Source organism: Aythya ferina, assembly GCF_964211825.1.
Source record: "Aythya ferina genome assembly, chromosome: 14".
In the NCBI taxonomy this organism is placed as follows: Eukaryota; Metazoa; Chordata; class Aves; order Anseriformes; family Anatidae; genus Aythya; species Aythya ferina.
This window is the reverse complement of record NC_140312.1, coordinates 9695418-9718024: the sequence shown is the minus strand read 5'-3', so window position 1 is coordinate 9718024 and position 22607 is coordinate 9695418. Positions and strand designations below refer to the sequence as shown.

Here is a 22607-nt window from a genome sequence, read left to right as displayed (position 1 = left end):
TGCAAATACAAGTGCTTTCTAAACCAGATAGATGGGGCAACCATGTCTACACAGGACCAGGTGCCAAGTGTGTTTTGGCCAGCTCTGAGCACGCAGCCACCATGGGCTTCAGGAGCTGTTGCCTGGACTAAATATCTTACAGCATAGTCTGCAGATGGAATCAGCATTGCAATAATGAAAGAAAAATTGTGTGTCCTTCATCCCTTTGCAGTAGTTACAAGTACCCAAGTGTTTCCATGGCACCAACAGGCTTCTAAACAGATTTTAGAAACACCTTTGGGGTCCCTGAAATTAGTAGGAGTCTTCCTCACAGATTTGATTTGGCATAGCTCTTCCAGGCAGCCATCAGGATGCAGAAGCTGATGCCATTGATGCATCATTAGCAGAGATTGACCAGAAGCCCACTTTCCTTAGTCATTGCTGAGAAACCACCATTCTGCCCATCATTCAGGACCCCAACATGGTCATATTCTCAACAGGGATCACTTGACTCTTCCCACAAAATTTAACTTAAATCTGTATGGCATCTATGATATTCTCTTATCCATGCTCACAGGTGAAAATCTCATCAGGTCAGGTCAGGATAAAAGATTGTTGCACTAATACAAGCAGTCCTGCTCAGTTCATATCCATCTCAAACCCTACTGCAAGTGCTCATAAACTGCCCTTTGAATCACATCACCTGTATTCTTTATATCACTTCATTTGCTTCTTCCTCCTCTTAGATCTGCCTGCCTTTAACATAAAGTGACTTTGAACTACTGTCAAAATTAAAAAAAAAAAAAAAAAAAAGAAAAAGAAAAGACTTCCCTGGTACCAGGCAAGTTCAGAGCAGAAGTTAACAGACATACTCCTTTTTGCAGAAGAGCCAAGATGTTCCTCAGGTTCCAGAGCTCAAGTACATTGTCTTCTCTACAGGGCTTACATTAGTTACTCAGCTGGTAGGTACAAGACATTTTTCTCAAGTTTAATCCCTGTCATGATTACATATGACCTCTGCACATTCAGTATTTAAAATGCAATATAAGAAAATCCTTATAAATCTTTATACCATGCATATGACATCTCTGGGACATACCTTTAAACCAAGGCCAAATTCTGACACAAACAATGCCTGTTCTTAAGCTTGTGTGCATCTGGGCAAAGGGCATATACTTGTAGGGATGCTTTGTTACATATATTTTGCTGCCTCTGTTTCTTTTGGTTTCTTCAACATTCAGGGTTACAAGAGTACTACTGCCATACAAAGTGTTCTGCATAAAATACTTTAAACAGGTGGCTGATATATTATGAGATGCAGAACAATTTGCTGAACCAATGACATATCTAGTTCTATGGTCTGTTATTAACCAAACATATTAAAACTAGCAGAGCCAGTATTGAGAAATACAATGCTCTCAAAGCAACAGCTTCAATGCAAACTAAAGAAAAGGCAGTATCTGTTGGGGGACAGTTAAGAGTCAAGACAGATTTATTTTTGGCTCACCCAAATATGCACAGAAAGCTTTTGCAAAGTGATTAGTGCTCATTAAACAAAACACTTGAGAATGAACTTAAGTGATTTATTCTAATGGGAATAAACGTGTTTGTGCTTACAGTTACCTTGCCAGAAGTGCCAAATTTCTCTCCCTTCATCCTTAAATAAAAAAAACATTAATATTAAAGGGTTGCAAGACCAAATTGAGTGTCAGTGCTACCCTCTGAGACATGGCAAAGGTCGGTGATGTGGAAGGAACCTTTGAACAGAGCAAGACAAAGAAAGCAGTTCATATTTGACAGCCTCGCCACTGCATGGTATTCTTCAGTATTTTCTTTGTTCTCATGAATAAGATGAACCTCCCCTCCAAGTCAAAGCTGGCCTAAGCCCAGAATGTAAATCCTCAGCTGACAGAAATTTCAGCTGCGTACTCACCGTCAGTGAGTGTTTTGGAGCTTAAATGGAAGTAGGGAGAGACAATGAATGTAGTTATTTTATATGAAAGCTACTTGCAAATGCTGAAGCTTCCAAGTACAATGAGTAAAAGCCTCAGTCATGACAATTATGCTGAATATGGGCACTGATGTTAGTTATTGAATTTCCAATATAGAATGTTTGATGCCAAGTGGAAAAGTAATATTCGGAAGTAGTCAATTTGCATTCCCTTTAATGAACCTAGTTAACCCCGAAAAATGCATTTCCATCCCCTGCTGTCTCTCTGACACTCCAAATTTTTGGATGTCTTTATATTTAACTGGTAAGTTGATTTCCTTTTTTCTTACCTGATTTCTCTGAAAATAAGACTTATACCACTATACTCTGATAAAGTCCCCCCAAAACAAAGGGAAAGAGGTCTTAAAGATATCAAGGTCTTTCAGATTGCATGAAAAGAAAAAAGGCTAAAGGAAGAGCTTCAGTGTTAGTCTACAAAAGCAAGCAATAGAAAGCTATTTATTCATGTCAAGGGTCTATCAGCAAGTAAATAGCACTAGCTCTGCCAGCATACTAGCAAATCTTATCATGTCTGCCCTAATTCTGCCCTACCTCATTGCAGGCACAAGGGTGGCTTGAACAGACTGCAAGTCGTCTGCTGTTTTTATGAAGCACACATGGGTACTAGGATAACACGAACAGGATTTTTTTTTTTGATTTGCGATTTGAAGCTAGGATTTGAACAGATGTCTCTGGAGATGAGCATCCATTGTGCTATTCGTTTGCATATTACATTGGTCTCCCTGGAAGGTTCATTTTGAGTGGGAAGTCAATCTTTTTTTTTAATAGATAGGACAGTCATCTTCTGTATCACTTCCCTCTCCCCATCACTTCTGCCAAGAACCTTGAGCCCCCTCCCCCTTCCATCGCCTGGATAAAGTCAGCTGGAAATGTTACTTGTCACACCACAGAATCAGACCTGAACCTGACTTCTGCATTTCACTATTGGCAAAGCTGGGCCAATTCTTCACACAGTTGTGTGCATTTTGCAGTTCACACCATTCGTCTATGTGGCAATGCATAAAACCTGGGTGTCAAACTACTCTTTCATGCATGTGAGCATACAGTATTGGAGAAACCTCACAGGAGTGAACATTCAATTAAAAAGCGCAAGTTTTCATCACAAAACCTAGAAAAAATGTGGAAAATTAGGAAGCTTTACTCACATATTAATTGACATTGTCTCTAAAATAGTTAATGGCTATTTTTAAATAGCCAATAGTTATTTTTAAAGGACTGCTACAGCTTGATGGAGATGCATAAATGAGGTCTTTGAAGAAATTTGGTTTGGGAAACATCTATGGGAAAAGAACACAAACAGAGGCTGCAGAACAGCCCTGTCTGTTATGGACACACTCACCGAGGGAGCACCTCTCCTGACATCCCACCACAGAGAACCAGCACACTCCATCCCTGCATGCTACAAATTTCCTACAAAGAGTTTGCTCAGCTGTTATCTCTCATTTCCACAAAAGCTTGAAAGAGACTGTTGAAAGCTTGTTTTGTTATCTGTGCTTTACACAGTCTGGTTGCTCAGCCTGCTTACCTTTTCCTCTCCTCTTTCAATAGCTCAAATTGATATGAAAATAGCATTTATTTTTTTTATTTTTTTTCAAAACGGGGTGCAGGGCTGGTAAGGCATAGGGAAGAAATAAAGAAAGCTAACATTACAGTGAACCGGCTGTATGTGTTTGAAAGGCTTCAAGAGGAGACTAATTAATCCCATTGTTGATGCTAATATAGTTCTTTTTCAAGATTTGCAAGTTATTGCTCCAAGAAAATTTACCTTTGATCTTTAGCTCAGAGAAGATGACTGAAGTTTGTCAAATGCATTTGACTGCCCTCAGCTCATGTGTGGACTGGATTGTCACCGTTGCACTGGGAAAAGCGAACTAGAGGGTCAGGCCATCAGTGGAGGGAACTGAGCCCATTGTGGCTTTTGTGGCTCTTGCTCTGCTCCAAAATAGCTGCACAGAAACCAGGAAGGCAGAGAGTCCACTAAGCAATGTGCAGCTTTGCAATTTTGTCAGCCCCTGAAGGCTTCTCCCACTGCCATGCTCACTTAGCTCTGCAACTTCCGATTAAAAAATTCTTCCTTTTTCATTTATCCCCTCTAAATAGGATCAACCCCATGTGCAAGATACAAAAATTCCCAATTAACAGGTCAGCTTGGTCCACCAGCTGCCATAAAAATAGATGACAGATCATCAGCTTGAATCTCTGCAGGTTTCTGTTCACCTTTAGCCAATGCAAATCTTGAGCAGCCCTTGCTCATCTGTTCTACAGAAAGGACAGACACTTAACTCAGAAATCAGCCTTGGCCTGGTGACATCCTCAAATTCACTATGGTCTTTGGTCACAAGTTGGCAAGTGTCACATTCCCCTGGAAATCAAGGGAACAGCTTTGTCACACTGGGCAGCCTGGATGAGGAGCATCATCAAGAAGAGGGGAGCAGACAGTAAAAAGATGCAGGTTGGGAGGGACTGTGACTATTAGCAAATGCACAGGAAAAGCCAAGAACATAAACATTTTCCCATCTTTGTGTCCAACACTAGTCTAACTCCTCTTCACAGAAACACTAATAAAAACAGGTTAAACTTCAGGTCACATAAACTATACAGAACAACAAATCCTTTTGAAAAGGTGCCAGCTGCCCTAACTACTTTCAGCTTCTTTTCTTCACAGTGACTCACAATAGCTATTCATAACTAAACGAGAGTTTTGTACAATGCCTACAATCTTCAAATGAAGACGTGCAAGTCTGTGCTGCCCTGAGCTTGGTGCACTGCCTGATCAGTGCACAACCCAGAGCCAGGCACTTTGAGGGTAGCTGAGGACATGTCCCAGCCTACCTGGCAGCCCACCAATATACTGCTTAACAAGCTAGTATCACTAAGCTGCCAGGTATGTGGTGTCCCCAGATGTGCTGTAGAGAACTAGTGTCTGCATCCAGTGGCACTAGGATAAATACCATATGCATTACCAGTCCTAGGGTGTTCCCAAAGGATGTCACAACATCCTATAAATCTCTGCAGCCATGGTAGTGTTTAGGCTTGAAAATGTGCTCGAACCCCTTTCTTTTACACCAGATATCCTTTTCAGAAGCTCTCATTTCAAGACCCAGCTCATTTTTTCAGTGGCAGCTATAAGACCAGCATGAAAGGACAATGTCTTTCCTTTACTTTTGCACAGCACAAGACTTGAAAAACTAGTGCCTGTTTTGAAGGAAGTACCAGTCAGATATAGTTGTCAGAAGAAGCCTTAACATATCAGTAGTGTTCAACTGTGATTAGGCTTTCTGAACACTAGTACTATCCCTGTTTAGGTTTAATGACTGCCAGAGTAAGGAATACAGTATAGAGCTTTGTAGAAAAACATCCATTTATTCCATCCAGCTTCTTGCAGTCTTAATCACACTAATCAGCACTCATTTATGTACGCAAAAAAAATATATTGGTATATGAATTACTAGCTAGCACATAAATTATGCACAGTTTAGGATAGTAGAACAGAATAATGGGTCTGTTGTACTGTGTCTGGCAACCAGATACTGTACAGACACCAGATATGGTAGTGAGCCTGCATTGCTGGAATTTTGGATGTTTTGGTGAACCCTGAGGCCAATGAGACTATAGATAATGTGATATGCATAAACTTAAAGGCAGGGTATAAAACCAGTGTTAACTGCATTTGTGAGATAAATCATTATACAAAGACAAGTCTACACTGTCAGAAAGCAGAACCTTCTGTGACATATCTGGGTTTTGAGATAGTGAATTTTACAGTCTAAGGTCTCAAAATACCAATGAATTTATAAATTATCACCTGCAAGGCAAGCTCTAATCCCATGTAGAAAATCAGCATTTTAAGAGCTACAAAAAGAAGTCATAAGCTTGCTAGCATTTTAGACAGGTCCAAGAACTGGCTCAACATACAATATAACCCCTTTTTCTTGTCACCTGCAGCAGTCGTAAGTCTGCTTCTATGGCATTTACAGCCAGCTTCTTATACTTTAGCAGTGCCAAGAAGCTGTAATACATCAGCTGACTTAGCTTAAAATTTATCTTGGCAAGATCTTGACCATAAAGCCAACTTCTGAAATGTAGTAAATTCTTTGTGACTTGCTATATGGTACAGCCACAAACATATCACATGAGGGTGAGCGATATCACATGAAAGGAGCATTGTTTTCATAGGTCACATCCCTCCTGCTATGCTTCAGAAAAGTTCTTTACCTCTTTTAGCAAGCCTGGAGCAACTGATTCTAGTTTACTCCAACACTAGACTCTAACAAAGCATTTATTGAGCCCAAAAGACAAAGTTATTGGTCTCTGCCAGACTGACTGCATCTGATTCTATGATTATTATTCCCTAACTCTACTTTTTTGGTGGAGGCCCTGGTCTCCACCTTTCTTTCTCCTTATAAGTTCCCAAACAAAGCATAGAGCCATAATAGTGCAGGATGACCAATGCTAGGTGTGTTTTTGTTGTTGTTTTTCCTTCCAGTCAGAGCTACTTTTTAGTTTAGCATAATTCCTCCAGCACAAAGACATACTGTATATGGGGGCTTCTACAACAGGTGAGGGAAGACTCTCCACAGCTGGGGTCAAGTTTCTGCTGGGGCTTAAGAGTGCCAACAGTACCTGGAAGAAAAACATTTTATGTGATCTTATAGCCATTCACTGCTCCTAAGTGGTTTTTTTTTTTTTTTTTTTTTCTATTTTATTTTATTTTTGTGGGGGGTGGGGGGGTAGAAATATATGTTTTTAACAGTCAGTGAAGGCTTCTGACATTTGAAGTTTGGTATAAAAGTCATCAATATAGGGGAAAAAATCCATCACAGCAGATCACACAATGCATGACCCAAGATAATAACACTGTGACTAGGCAGGTATATGGCTGCTTATTTAGGCCTGGGTTGGCTCAGGAAAGAACTGTCATTTAACAGCATTGGTATTAACTTCATACATCCAGAACTGCAGTTTGGATTTGCAGGAGTGCTGGAAGAAGCAGGAGAAGGAATTGTACTAATGATAACTATGCAGAGGGGAAAGGTTTTGTCTTCTCAGCCCTTCCAGCTCTAAATCTGCCCTGCTGTCTCGTGGAGGAAAAAGGTCTGCTTATTTTCTGGCAAGAAGGCTGGACAAGAAAGATGAATCGTAAAGCTTCTTTGCAGAAATCAGCCCACTGGGGTCAAGCTAGAGGAGCTACAGATATGATTATGGATTATTTTCTTGAAGTGCAAAGGGCTGGTGACTAAAAACCACCCAGAATATCAAACAACTGTCACATTCACAGAACTTGTATTGTAGATTGGGTAGCTGATGATTAATGAAGGAGTAATCTGCTGCCAGGCTTTCAAATTTTCTGCTCCTTTATAGGTTCAATCACTTACAGCCTCTGCCAGACCTTGGCTCCATATACACACTTCCAGATGCATTGGAAGGCATTACAGCACTGTAGATTTGCCCAGCAGTTAGACGTTAAGCTGCAATCCCAGCCTTGGGCAATTGCATTTCAAGTCAAGCTGAATAAACACAGCACCATATAGCAGTTTGTAAAGGGACTTACTGGTGGCAAGGAAACAGGACTGCTTTAAAAGATTGGATTGGAAAAAGGACAGATATATAGGACAGTGCTCAGTAGATGGGATCTTTCACTAGCCTGGTTCTCAGCTGTGCCACTACTGCAGGTCATGCTTTTATACTCCCTGGAAGCTTATGCCTAAAGCTGCAAAGGCTTTAAAATCCAGATGAAAATTCAGTCAAAATCATGAAAAAGCAGAAGTCAATATAATAGGCTGGTAGCTTTTAGTTCATCTATGATTCCATTTCTGCTGAATATCTGTGCACCCTACAAAAGCACAGTCCTATGGCTAGGATGCAACAAGTCCTGTTGTTAGCTAGACAGGCTTCAGCAGGGAGGAATTTTGATGAATTCACTATCATCCCAACCTAGAAACAAGACACATTCAGAGAGATGAAATGAAGAGCAGGCTTCATCTAGAAAGGCTTTATTTATTTATTTTCACAAGAGATATATACAGTAAGCCCTAAAGCATACCAGCATATCCCTGTAACCACCTGCATTCCTTGGTGAAAATGGTGAGGTAAGGTAGCATCTTTGAAGATCATTAATTTTGCAGAGCTGAAGACAGAGCTTCATCCTGAACCTGTTTAATGGGGTTGAGAGTTGTCATCACTTTCACCAGAGCATAGTCCAAATCTTCAGCCCCTGAAGTCTTTGATTTTTCACTACCTGCCTTGAGCATACTTTAGGAGCACAATGATTAAGTGATACTCTTATCTCTGGTCCAGACAAAGGGAACGCATCTAAGGCTTTAAGTCCTCCTGATGTGAACACCTAAATCCTTCAGACAGATTTAAAAAGAATCCAAAGCCTAAATACCTAGTTATTCAGTACTAGAGCACAAGCTGAAATCACAAGGGGATTTGTTCCCATACTTGTGGTCTTTCTGCCAGACCACACTGCCTCCCACTTAATTAATTCTATTGATTTGTTTGTTTTTATCGGCCTTTCCACACTCAGCAGTTATTTAGGACTTACATGGGTAATGCATTTTCCAGTTAAATTGATCCCACTTTTTATATCCTTTCATGCACTTATTTGCAATTTCCCTGCCAAGTCTTTAATGTTTTCAAGTAGAATGCTGATTCATATTATTTAAAATATCCTGCAAAGGGAAAATCTGTGCAGAGCAACTAATAAAATGGGCTCTTTAAAACTGATTAATGACCAGTGAGGCTAAAGCACTTCCCTCCAGCAAAACAAACAAAACAAACCAGACCGTTGCATCCAGTGGTACCTGCTGAGATGGAATTCAATTTGCTTCTGTAGGGCCATAATAAAACTCTTATCTGCCTTCCTGCTCCTGTTTTGAACTACTCAATTTGAGTATCTGACTAATTTAGGTCAATGAATTTATATTTTGTGGTATGTCATGGTGGCTATTCCAGAAACCACAGTACCTTACCAACATGGAGCCAAGTCACTCCTTATGGACAGACTGAAAGCCGATAGCATTGTGCATGGCTGTGGCATTGGTCTGCAGTCAAATCATTATGGGCCTGAACTAATGAATTCCATCTTGGCTATAACTTACTCCTGATGGCAGCTCTTGCAAGAAGCCTCCACACATATCGAGCAGGGGAGTATTAAAAGGCTTTGAAATATCACAGGATCAGGATAGTTTAGTGTAGGTGATTTGGTTTGGAGCTTCTGCTAGTGGCTTCTGTTAGCTTATCTACAGCCATTGTTAATAGATAACTTGTGGGAAAAGGAAATCAAGAGAAAGATGTGAGATTAGTCTTGTATTCACACTAATAGTAAAATGAAGACACTAAGCTGTCATTACACTATATGGAGATACCTTCCTACAATAAGTACTTATTCTTGCATATTAGGGTGGATACAAAGTGTTACAAACTTAGGTGGCATTGAGCAAATGTCAAACTCTTAATGTGGAAGTCACTTGACTAAGTTAACCAGAAAATTCCTTTTGCTGTAGACCCAAAGCATCCCTTCTCAAAGAATATGACTTTTCTTTAGTCAGTCTCTGTCCCACAGCCTGCAGACTGCCGTCTGTTTATCAGCTAACCAGCACCAGCCAATCCTGTGCTATAAAGAGAGACACTGCTTAAGTTCTGGATAGGACTAAACTATTTTGGAAGTAACCATGGACAGCTGCCATTCAAAAGGATTTTTAGAGGCAGACCAAGCTGTCATTCAGTTGCTCCTCAGTAGGCAGTAAGACAGGAAATAACTGATTAGAGATAGTTTGAAATTCAATCATTTCAAATGTATTGCTGTGTTCAGTGGGAGTGAGTTTTCCAGGGCTGCACTTGTTTGATATATGTTCCCTCTAGTTTTCTAGTCCTCTATTTTTTGTATCCAGTGATTCCAGTGATCCTGAAGCAAGTTGTCAGGATGATGATAATGTCAACTCCTTCTAGCCTTTGACTCCTGGGTTCTGATGGCCAGCTTGAAATGACATCAGGTTTTAAAACATTATTAGGTCAGTGGCTTCAACACCAGCTTCTGCTTGGAAGTGGTCTCCTGTTCACTTTGACAGACCACAGTGCAGTCCATATACAGACATACTATTGTGTAGCTCCCAGAGCTAATTCAGGAGAGGAATATTCAAGATGACAAGATGGACAGCATGTCAGAACATTGCAGTCCACAACAGCACCTTTCTATGAACAGCATTGACATCTATCTTCAGGAAAGCAGCATTAGAAGAAGCCTGTCCCCAGACTGTACATATCAGCATGCATAAGTAAATCCCATGAATATAAGCTTTGTCAATCTTCCTGACAAAGATCACAGCCTTTAGATAAGGAGCCCAGCCAAAAGCACATTTCTGTTCCTTTCTTCATCATTAAACTTGATAGCTCAGTGATAGGCAGCTATTCAATCAGATTAAGGCTTGCAGCAGAAAGAAAACCCACAATGACCACAGTACCTTCCTCCTCCCTTTCTTTATATAAACATATTTTGGCTCAGTTTACAGTAAGCGAACAGCAGCAATGCATAGAAATGTGATCTCCAATGGCAAAAAAAATCTCTAGCCCATTTACAATATTTAACTGTAAATTATAATGTATTATCTCAAGTTGTTGTTCAGGTTCGGGGAAGATTCCTGTCATGAGGACCTGTAAACAGTAAGTAGGCATTCATAGTAGTTTATTTTACCAAGTGGGATAACTTTTAAACCTAAATGAATTTCCAGAGATTTTCACGACAGCATCTTCCTTGGTCTTATGCAGAATATGGGACTGGACATAGCCACTCTTATTCTGGCTGTGACTCAAAGTAAGCCTGACATTTTGATGAGCTTCCTAAGCAGTACTGAGTTGACAAGTCTTAGAAAAACATTCAGTGGTCAGGGATAAGAAAATCAATTCAAACTTCAGCTAACTGCCTCAATTAGTGGGTTTCAGTCATTGATGCACCAAATATTTATAAATGCAGAATAACTAGGATCAAGGGCACCTTGCTGCCAAGTTATTAATGTAGCAACTGTGAGGCAGCATAGATGTACATAGTGTAGGGACTAATTTGTCTAATTTTATTAATCTACCAAGTTGTCTGGGGAGTGCATACACATCTGGTCTACTTTAGAGATCTGTATTTGATTAAGGTGAACTATTCCATGGAAGTCTTCTCCAATGATAACTATAAGGAGGCTCAGTATTAGGTCTAGAGAACTTTCATACCAGGGATGAATATACCTCTTTAAATGAAAAGCTCTGTCTAAAAAAGATCTTCCAATACAGAGCTTAAAGATGTGCACCAGCAGGTACACTCCTGTTAGGCTTTCTTTGTGAAAATACAGTTTCCTAAAGGGAAGACAAACCCCTTGCAGTACAGTCACAGTTCACCTCCCCACCCACTCCAGGGAAGTTTCACTGAGTACTTCATCTCACTTTTTATTAAGTCTTTCTGCTTCAGTCAGAGCAGCTGAAGCAATCAACTGCAGTGGCACCACAGAGATATATAAAAGAAAGTGCCTGAACAACTTCATTGCAAATTCCTTAGGGCATAAAGGTGCACATGATATGGACAATCCTGTTGTTGCAAATATCCTAGAAGAAAGGACAAACTCATCAGAGGTCTCAGCTAGAGTCCCAACTGCATTGAATTCAGATGTTTAGCACAGGACCAATTCATCCCATTGTCACCTTCTCCAAAGACATTGCCTCCAAATTGTGTTGGAGCATCAGTCAGCACAAGTGGACTTCTCTGGAATAACACTACTTCTTCTAAAGAGCTTTATTTTCTGAAATCTCAGTCAACATAATTAGTAAAGAGATTTGCTTGCTCTGTAGATCTAGAATTTGTCTGTCCTCAAATTTTAACATGACTTTCACTGCAGTATTAAGTTCTCAATATTATATTCTAGTGGAATTTTCCTTTGCTGGGTATACTGCTGCCACTGAAAATATAGCAGAAGATAGAACACTCCACCCCAAAGGAATTCATTAGCTGAAGACAGATGATAGACAGACAAAGCAGCAGGGCACAGTTCTCAGCAACTGATTAACTCTGAGTCAGAAGTCAGAACTGTCCATTTTGTCAAAGTTCATCTTTAAACAAAGGAGAACCCAGTCTTCTTCCTGCACCTTGGTCATCTAATGTGCAAGTGCAGACAACAAGACCTGTGAGAAACAGAGCATATAAGTACCCAAAAGGGGAAAGATTCATCTTCAACAGTTTTTGCATTAGGACTCCCATCTGCTGTGATAGATTGCATTTGATCTATTCCAAATGATATGGTTGTGTATGTGCTTGAGACAATCAAAAACAGGGAGGTATAGCCAGTGGTGAATATGACATAAATCTGGCTTATTCAAGCCTTGAAACATGCCTTATTTGTATTTATTTATTTATTTATTTTGTGGCAGATACAATATTTCTAAGACCTACCCATTTGAGTATATTCTGTCCTTTAAAACCAACAGCAGTGTGCTAGCTGCAGTTACTGTTACTTATGTTGTGACATTTAGTCAAAAACATCACCTTCTTAGCTCACCAATAACAATGAGTACAACCAGAAAATGTAATGCTTGAGACTCTTGAGACAAGTGGTCTATCCACTGTTGGTTATGGGTACAATTAAAAGTGACTAGCCCCCAGAATGCAGATTAAGTCATATCCAGCTCACTTCTGTGTAGGCCTTTTGTACAGGCCCTAGAACAACTCATGCAAGACAGAAAAGCCTGTTGTAATAACCCAGTCAATAACTAAGAGGTCCATAAATTTCAGTGCTGACTTATTGGCCATGCTTTGACACATCCAACTCCTCACATCTCTGGAGTTGCATGACACCCACACATCTATGCAGATGCACAAATGATATCTCCCAGGGATAAAACCTGGGCTAGACCCAGGCCCACAAGAAGACAATCAAAAAGAGTTAGTATTTCAAAAAAAGATGAACTCCTGTTCACACTACACTTCCCAAGTGAGTCACTTGGGCAAAGTCATCAGGATAGCTGGGCTGCCTGCAGCACCATTTCAATAGGCAATATTTTACCATAAAACCTTAGTTTGAAAAAACATTCTTTTAATAATAGGAATGTGCCTCAGATAAAATGCAAGAGATCAGCATAGCTATCAGTCTAGAACATAATGCCTAATGTGAACTGGATTATATTAGACTTCCTTTACACAAAGAGGCAGTGGTAAGAGAAGAGTACATGCACAACAGTAAAGAACAAAGTACTGATCTTAATGTAAGTGGCAAAAGCTACCAGTGCTGCACATGGCTTTTCATGTATAAGTCCATTGATTGAACAGGTCCCACATTTTACCACTGATTCTTTGATATCTGTTACACCCGGTATGAAGAGTGTGGTCTCATGTCCTTTTAGTGTACCTGGGACACCAATCTTATTAAACAGTCTGCCCATGCACCAGTCCCAGAATGTGCTATGCAACTGAACTTCCATAAACATTCAGTGCTGGGAAACCCATCCCTTATCAGGAAATCAGGTGCAAAAGTCTCTTCTGCATGTATTTGATTAGATATTCTGAAAATGATCTTAGTACCTCTCATGAGGCTGCGATTTGGGTAAGAATCTTTTCTGTGCTGTCTTTGGACAGTTTTTCAACTTCCTTCATTGTCAGCTTTTGCAAGAGCTTTGCACTTTAAGCTTCTCTGCACATCTCCATGTTCCTGTAATGTTGTTCAAGTTGATGCTTATTAATACTCCTTATTAAAGTCTTCCAGAATAAAATCTTCCCTAATTAGTAATGTTGGAGTGCCTTTTCCATTATTCATTAGAAAGAAAAAAATGGGTTAGTCCTTTGCTGCATCTTCCAGAGAGCAGAATTATTGAGGTTACTCTGATATAGTTCAAGTGTCTCCAGCTGCAGCTGTAAATTTCCACTCAGGTTTTCTGCCATTCCTCTTTCTCAAAATCACATGCTCTGGCTGCTAATCTTCCCTGCACATTCCCCCTTATGTACTGCCCACAGTACACAGTCACAACACCTTCTTCCAGAGGCACATGTAAAAAAGCACAAGCCCTTTTGCATTTACAACATACTGCAACATACCAGTGCACATGCAAATAGTTTCACACCACCACAAAGCCTGTTGCACTTGCATATTCCCTTTGGGAGCAAAGAGAAGGGAGACACAGTAATCACAAATTTGTGCATGTAAGAATTAACACCCCTACACTGAACATTAGACATTACTGAAGACAATACTTTCCTGCTCTGGAAATTTTTTCCGTTAACAGGTGTTTTGTCATGGGACAACACATTAGAAAAGAATTAAGGATGGCAGCAAAAAACACCAGACTTCCAACAGAAAAATAGAGTCTTTAGGCTAATTCCCTAAATTCCCATGCCCTAATTCCTAATTAAGCAATTAACTAATTCCCATTCCATCCATAGCTAAAGAGGACAGAACTATTATTTGCCTTTGTGCTGAAAATACTAATTGATCTGAGAAGTGTTCAATGTTCTCCACATGCAGTGAATGTGGTGGTAGTGGGGAGACGTTTGTCAGCTCACAAATGTATCCAAGCAAGGCAGGTGGAGAGAAAATGGGGGTGGGAATTAGCAATTTAGGAAAATGCCTCTCCTGGCAGAGGTGAATAAATTGTTTGTGACATATTCAGTCTTATGAATCTGACCTGTTGGTGGAAGTGATCCACAGGAATAAGAAATACAGGCAGTGGCCATGAGCACCACAATGATATCTGCCTATTAAGTCAAATGTGATTTAAGGTAAGCTTGTAGCTCACAGGAAAAAAAAAAAAAAAAAAAAAAAAAACACTGAGGGGAAAAGATATGTAAAAGACATTGCAGTTTTTTTGCCTCATACATGGAGTCTTCTGCTATTTTTTATTTCATCCCTTTCATCACAGTACAATCCTGCCTAGAGCTAGGACCTGGCAACACTCAAGTAATATTTACTTGAAGGATTTCAGGAGTCTTCCATTGCAAAACTTTTTTTTTTGTTTAAACACCAGAGAGACAGCCTTTTGGAAGGCATTGAACAATATCAAATCCCAAGAATATGCAATGAATTGGGAGAGTTCCCTTCTGAACTGCTAACCACAGCAGGCAAAGTGCATGCAAATGATTTTCCCACCTCCAACAGCAGCCTCCCAGTACTTTCTTTTCACTGGGGAGAGGAAGAGAGGGATGCAGGCTTCCAGTTTAGTTGTCAGCCCTTGGGCTCCTGGGGTCTTGTCTAACATGCAGCTGGGTCAACTGAACTGATAATGAATTCAAGTGTCTATCTTCTCATCTCCCCCCCCCCCACCTTGGAAAATTATCATAGAATATCTGAAGTTGGAAGGGACCCATAAGGATCATTAAGTCCAACTCCTGACACCGCACTGGTCTACCCAAATAGCTTCTCTTGTGATAGTTTGTTAAAATGGAAGTAGATGTCCAGAACACACTTATTTCTGACAGCTCCTTTCTCTAAGATTGCGGGGGAATTTATGGCTTGGTGCTAAGCATCTAACTGCAGACACTTCACCTATAAGGAACTTGGGCACTTAACATAGGCTGCTTTTGTACTCAGTATAGATGCTGAAAATACCCTGAAGTAAACTCCTTGAACTCCTTCTGCATTTCCCTGGAGCAAATGGCCCAGTCAGTCACTAGTATCCTCAGCTTGTCGTGTAATTATCAAAGCACTTCTCCCCTTAGGCTTCCTCATTTTCCACAAACATGTAGTTTTCCATATAATCATGGAAGTAGGGCAGTTTCTTGACCTTGTCTCAATACTTGAAGGGATTCACTGAGCTACAGTCAAAGAACTTTTGCAGTCCTCAGTTACTGCATGGTAGAACAAAACCCATTGAAATCCATATATGTTTTGACTGAACAAGAACAAAGAAGCAGAGAACAGATTTAAAAGAAATTAAAATTATTTCTCTGCCACAGGCTAAAAAAAATCCCCCTTCCCGTGGGCTTTGAGTTTGATTTGTATTTCAATAAAAATAAATCAAAGTGGACAGATTAGCTTGTTTTGAAGTGCAAATGCTTTGAAAACATTAAAGGACAATTAACAACGTGGCATGTTCTTATAGTTATTTTTGGTTATTATCTTTTATTTACCCTTTGTTCTTAGATGATCATGTGTATCCTATGTGCCTGATGGAAAGTTTTGCTCTCTGCAATAAAATAGCTGTGAGAAATGAAGTGAGAATTTCTTCTCCAATATTCTCTTACTACTGAACAATGCAAAGCAGCTATTTGAAATACCTGTGTAATTTAAATATTGATCCCAAGGCACATCCTAAAGCCTCTAAAAGCTGAGTTGTTTTGGCTGAACTTGAATATAAGTAAAAAGCAACAAACTGTTTTTCAAGTGATAGTCAGACGCTGGGTTTTGAGGCTTTGTTTCTGATCTCACTTGACCAAATGAGAGTCAAGAAAAGCATCTGAGTCAGTCAGGTTACCTCAATGCTGGAAGGAAAAGCAGGACTTGAACCAGACCCAGACAGTTTGGGGAGGTAGGGTGCCTATTCATAATTAATAAGGCAGTATCGTGGTTCCAGATTAATTGGCAATGAATAGACAGTAAACAAAATACTTGCAGAGACTGCTTAGGGTAAACACACCTAAGCTCAGCAGCAGTGTAGAAGAACAGTTGACCTTCTTGAGTTCTCACAAAGCAGTTTTGCACAAAAGCATTTCATGTTTTATTTACATTTGTCTGAGAAAGCTCCAGCCCTGAATACCCCTCTTATACTGCTTCCAGAAGCCTACTAACACTAGAATGGATGTGTCCCCACATATAGCATCCAATATATGGTTGTCAGCTTTACCTTGACACCAGCCTCTGACCCACAGCAGATCTCCATCCTCTACTACAAAGGTCTCAAACCACACGAGGCAAATCCCTGACATCTTCCACTTGACAACTGAGCCAAACATGATTGATATTTTTTTTCCTAACATGGAAAACTGAGTAAACAGAACTTTTAAGCTCTTTGCTTTTATTTCTTCAAAAGTTTTTTAAGGACTGAAGAAGTGCTTTTTCTTTGAAATAGATCATAAGATCTTATGAAAGCCAAGCAAAGAAAAGGAAGAGAGCCAGAAAGGCTTTCAATGTGTCTGAGTGCTAAGGAACAAAGACCTTTTTAAATTCCTTAGACCACTCTGTGCTCCTCCCAAGATAATTTCATGTCAGTATTAGAGGGAGAGCTTAGCCTGAGTATGGCTCCAGCTTCAAGTCTGTCCAGACCTCAGAAATATTTAGAGCCTGGTTTTGAGATCCAGTCTCATTTGAAAGATGGACATTTCACAAATTGCAGGCCTAGATTAAATGTTAAATTCAGCCAGAGGCTAACAGTAGACATTTGTCTGGTATCATCTGCAGATACTCTGAGAAAGCTGACAAACTTCAGTGAACTAAGATTTATTTCACAAAATATTTGAAATCCTTCAGAGAACAGCAATCTTTTGTGTACAGATTAAAGCTCTGAAATCAGGTCTAAAGAGGGAAAGGCAGAGGAATAACCTTATGGTCTCCAATTTCCCAAACTTGGGATATTTTATCCTGAGAAGTGGCATAAATTCCACACAAACATACCATGTAAATAATAGTACACTCATTACTGTGTTGATCTAATAAGGTATATTAAATCTCCCCATGAAGCATGCCTGGGATAGATTGTTTCTCTTACTGCTATTTCTTGTTGCTAGGGAAGCACAAGAAAGAATGTGCTTCATTGGGGTATGTCAAGAAAGAATTTGGTCCATATTTGTAGAGGAATATGCCCTCTACACACCCACTAACTTAATTCATCCCTAAAGATAAAGGACAGTCACAAGCTTTGCACTGTATAGCCACCACCATTATATCCCCCTTTCACAAAGCAGAAAAAAAGTGGTAGGTATTTTTAGTAGTCCCATCTGCATTCCAGGAATTACCTTCTGTGAGATCAAGCAACATAGCCCTGTATTATGAGGACTAAATGCCCTCCACAACTAATTTCAGTACATGAATACCACCTTCAGACCTATGAACGACTTCACTCTGATGGGGGAGAACCTTTTAATCAGGTCTAAAATTATCATTTAAGACTATTTATGTACTCAGGACATACAATATCTGCACATCTTAAGCTAGCTATGCAGTACCACTTTTTCCTTAAAAAATGATATTTGCATAGAAGTTGAGAATATTAATCTTGCCTTTTGCAATTATATAGTATTCTGCAGCCATCTTAAGTGACATAGGAGGGCCAAAACATCACCCTTTCCAAATTACAACCCCAGGCAATGTTAAAGGAGCCTGAACAAAAGTCATATGCCTAAAGAAAACGTGTGGTAAGACCACAGGGTCACAAGGGCTCTTTTAGGATCAGTAACTGCTACTACTTTATTGATGACAATAGCTTCAACTCTTATTGAGGACAGGCTCTCTTCTTATACCATTTGCTCTCCAGCAGTACTTTTTCACTAATTATTCATTGGTCAACAACTTTGCCTGGCAACAGCAAACACCCAGCAACTTCCACGTCTTAACAGCTGGAGAACAAGCAGTCCAAGACAACAAGGATCCTGAATCATCCTTCTTTGTTCCTTCTAAACTCTTTACATTCCTGATGGCCTCATCATTAAGAGTCCGATGTTATCGGCAACCACGGGGCTTGTCGACCCCCACAGCCACACTCCCACAAAAACCTGACATTCACATTTTATTTTTCACCCCACCCCAGTCACAGAGGTCTTTTCCAAAGGCAGCTTTTACACACCTGCTTGTAGCATGTAACTGATTTAAAAAGCACACTTCAGCCTTAACAGGACAAGAAAAAAAGCTGAAGGCTTCTCCTGTCATTTTTCATAGGTTCAAGAATCTCAAACCAAAATGGCTGCTAAGCTCAACAGGTAGTTGATAGAGGAAGACCATCTGTTGGCCACCACATGCTGCCTTGCACCATGCTCACCAGCTGGATGCTCAGACATGCCCACACTCAGCCCTACTCAAACACATGGCCATGAAATACTCAAATACCTATGATGGTTCAGGTGCTTACTTATCAGCTAGAGACACACTGGCATTTGTAGGTGCCGAGACCCTTGCTACAAATAACCACAGTCATTACAGTGATGAGAAAATACAAAAGTCACTGTTTGAAAGCTGAAAAACAAATTCCACAGATATAAATGCACGCCTACTAAGGACATGCCACATCCCAGAAGCAGTTACAGAAAATAGTATTACTTAAAATTCAGAACTATGCTGTTTACTACACTTTCTGGGAGGCACTGTCACCTTCTATTCAGACATTCAGGATTTAGAAATGCAGCTACAAAGATAAAATGCAACCTAAAGGCCAGATAAGGGCCTCGCTCCGTACACAGCCTGTGGAGAAGTCAGAAGCCAGCCTTTGCCAGCACTCCCAGCTCTTACAGTACTTGGCTCTGCTCCAGTGCAAGACCCTTCAGCTTCACCTGGAGGATGCAGCCAAGAATCATCTTTAACAAGAAAAGCACATTTTAAAAGCTGTTCTGGTACACTACGGACCTGATTCTCTACCTTTTCTATTACTTATATCTAAAGTGTTTAGCACAGCTATACCAGGCTGAGTTCAATTCATCTATCAAGAGCAACACACTGACATTGAACTGCAGCCCTCAAGAATTAAATGTGTGCATCATGACAGCTTGCACTGTAGAATGAGAATGAGCTGGAATTAGAGGAGCCTCTCTCCTCTGCAACTGGAGCATAACATGGGCTGCACAACACTGAAATACAATTGCACTTTGTAATCTCTTTTCACAGATGTAAATACCAGACTGTCATGAAAATTGACCATGGTTTAATATACCGATGAGGCTGATATGATGAATATGCTTTAGACCATTAATCATGTTTAATCCATTAGCTTTTAGGATAACACAGTATCATAAGCAGAAGTAGTTACTATGGTATGTAAAATACTTTCCAAACACTAAAACTTTTGTGAGGCAACCCCAGTAGCTTTGCTTTCCAAATGTATTTTCTCTTATGAATTCAGCAGAGAGTATCACTTGCCCGGTTTCAGCAAAACTGCAGCCAGATGTCAGCTTTGATCTCATCACCACGTAACGAGGACAGATAAAGGACAAATAGGTTACACTACACTTCAGCAATGGGAAGAATTAACTTCCCTGTTCCTTGCAGCACCATCTGGGTTTGGCAAAGTTAATTCTCATCCATGTCAAGAGTTCATTCAAGGAAATAATTTTGTTTTCCAAATGCTATTCCTTCCTGTTTTTTCTGGATATGTAATGCCTGATCCCTTGACCTACTCCTTCTGTCCTGATTATTCATACTTTAAGCATCTTAAAACAAAAAGTACTGCAGAAAAATGCTAGAATTAGTGCAAGGCATTTAAAGCACATTTTTAATAAGCAAAGTAATATTCTACAATATATTTTTTCTACAGTTCTACAGACCGAAAAGAGATGACTACAATTCTCTAGTCAGAGCTATAAAAAAATAAAAATCCTGCATTTCAGATCTGCTTTCTGGCTGATGCCAGGTACCTGGTAGACCTCAGCCTCACTCCTGCATAGGAGAAGCAGCCACATGCTACCTCATAACACCCTAAAGACAGAAAATACCAGGCAACACTTCCAGAGAACTTTAAGATCAAACACTGTAGGAACACAAAGCATGATTATTTCAGCAGACAAAGCTTAAGCTCTAAAAGCAAACAGGTCACAACTGCTTCAGCCACCCACTTCTCACCTTCCTTCATCAAGACAGTAGTGGGTCACCAACTCCTTTCTTAAATATATACTACATTTCAAAGCATCCAAAAGCCAAAATGTTTCAACCACCCATCATCTCCTCACCCAGATGCCCCCAGCAGTACCTTTGCCTTGATAGTTGCCTCCATACAGCTGAGCAGTCTTTGTAGTGCAGCAACTCTTTATTCCAAAGTGCCTCCTGCAGTAGCTCAGGCTTTCATCAATTGCCCTGGGTCACCTTCCTGACTTATATACTGGCTGCAGGGTGGAGCTGGAGGGCAAGCAATTCCCTTCAAGGGCCTGTTGCACTGTGGAAGACCTTTGTGTCGGCAGGCATATGGATCCTTACAATGAGAACCTACCAAAAATGTTTTGCTACTGGCAAAAAAAAAAAAAAAAAAAAAAAAAAAAGTGATTGATTTAAAACCAAAAAAAAACATTTAAATAAAATTATATAGAATTTGATTACTTTCTCCATTCCTTTTATTTTTAAATGGAAGTTGTGCTTTGAAAACAATCATTCATGGTCATAGCAATATCTCATTTCTGTGTTTGTTTTTTGTTTGTTTGTTTGTTTGTTTTTGTTTTGTTTTGTTTTTAACCAGTTGTTTTAGACTGTATTTGTTGTGTTTTCATTATCATGTTTCTAATTTTTTTGTTTCAGTATGTCTAATACAATGATTCATGGATAATATGTCATATCATATTATCTTCATGTATGATCTTCTCTTTTTAAGCATACAGTAAGCATGACAGATTATAACATTTTTTTCATCAAATTTATTGTAAAAATATTTAAGGATAGCTGCTAATTAGCACAGATCTAAAACACCTTTTTTTTTTTTTTAGATCAAAGTGTCCCCTATTTGAGTTTGTAATGAAATAGGCTAACACTTTGAAGAAGAAAAGAAGTATATTAATTAGAGAAAAGAAAAAGTTGCCAGTGTCTGTGGATTAGCCTGCATTCTTTTTTTAAGTACAATTTTATGGACTTTCAATTTCACTGGAAATGCTGACATACCAAAACTTCCAGAAAAACAGATATTCAAAGTTTCAAGTTGCTCTCGGAACTTACTGTAACTTACTCCACTTGTGGTTGCTCCATCCTTATTGGTTCCAGGCATCAAAGGACTTCATCTGCAAATGCAAGTGACAACAATGTTTTCTGTGCTGTTATTTCTGCCAGCTTCCCAACAGGTTTATTGAACTATCTTCATGTCTTTGCATAAAGACTCAAAACGTGGTAGCGTCAGGGACATTCTCTGCTGCATTTTATCTCACCACAGCAGATAAAATTTATAGAGAGAATACAGAATTAGGGCCTTCATGGCTGGCAATTCTAGAGTTACATTCCCCCAGATGGATCACATATCTGGGGAGCTTGGCAAGACACAAAGATCATGTTTGCGGTTCCTGGAAATCTGTGGGAGTCCCACTGCTGCGAATTTGACCCAGTGTGTTTTATGTTGTTGGAGACATATGTTTCACTTCTCCTGGTGTGAGCTCGATGGCGTGGTGTGGCTTTGCATCATTTCCCTCTTTTGCTTGCTGTCACAAGGAATATCTACAATAGCTTAGAAAGTGCACTTTGTTACAATGTAAGCATGTGTGCGAGAACACCAAAACCCAATGGGAAATCACAGATCTTAGCAGGGTGAGGAAAAAATGTCCTATACAGATATTTTAAATGCATCACTGGGGGTGTCAGTCTGCACACAGAAGTGCCAGATCTGAAACTGTTTCTGACAGAGCTGTGAGGTTTCCTCTTAAGGTGCAGGAATTTTGCAAGAGAAGATAATGTAAAGCAGGTCAGAATTTTAGGTTAACAAACAGCAATGTGTGTGATATTTGACCAAGCAGTAGTTCTGTAGTATTTGACATGGCTGTGCTGTA

General features: G+C 39.8%; 1 long non-coding RNA gene across 1 annotated transcript in view; it reads right to left on the bottom strand.

The window, feature by feature from the left end:
* Window positions 1-20936, bottom strand: part of LOC311444366 — a 97352-nt gene extending 76416 nt beyond the window's left edge. The window contains exon 1 of the long non-coding RNA XR_014697849.1: window positions 20840-20936. This is a non-coding gene — a long non-coding RNA (uncharacterized lncRNA). The remainder of the gene's footprint in view (window positions 1-20839) is intronic.
* Between the last annotated feature and the right edge of the window lie 1671 nt (window positions 20937-22607).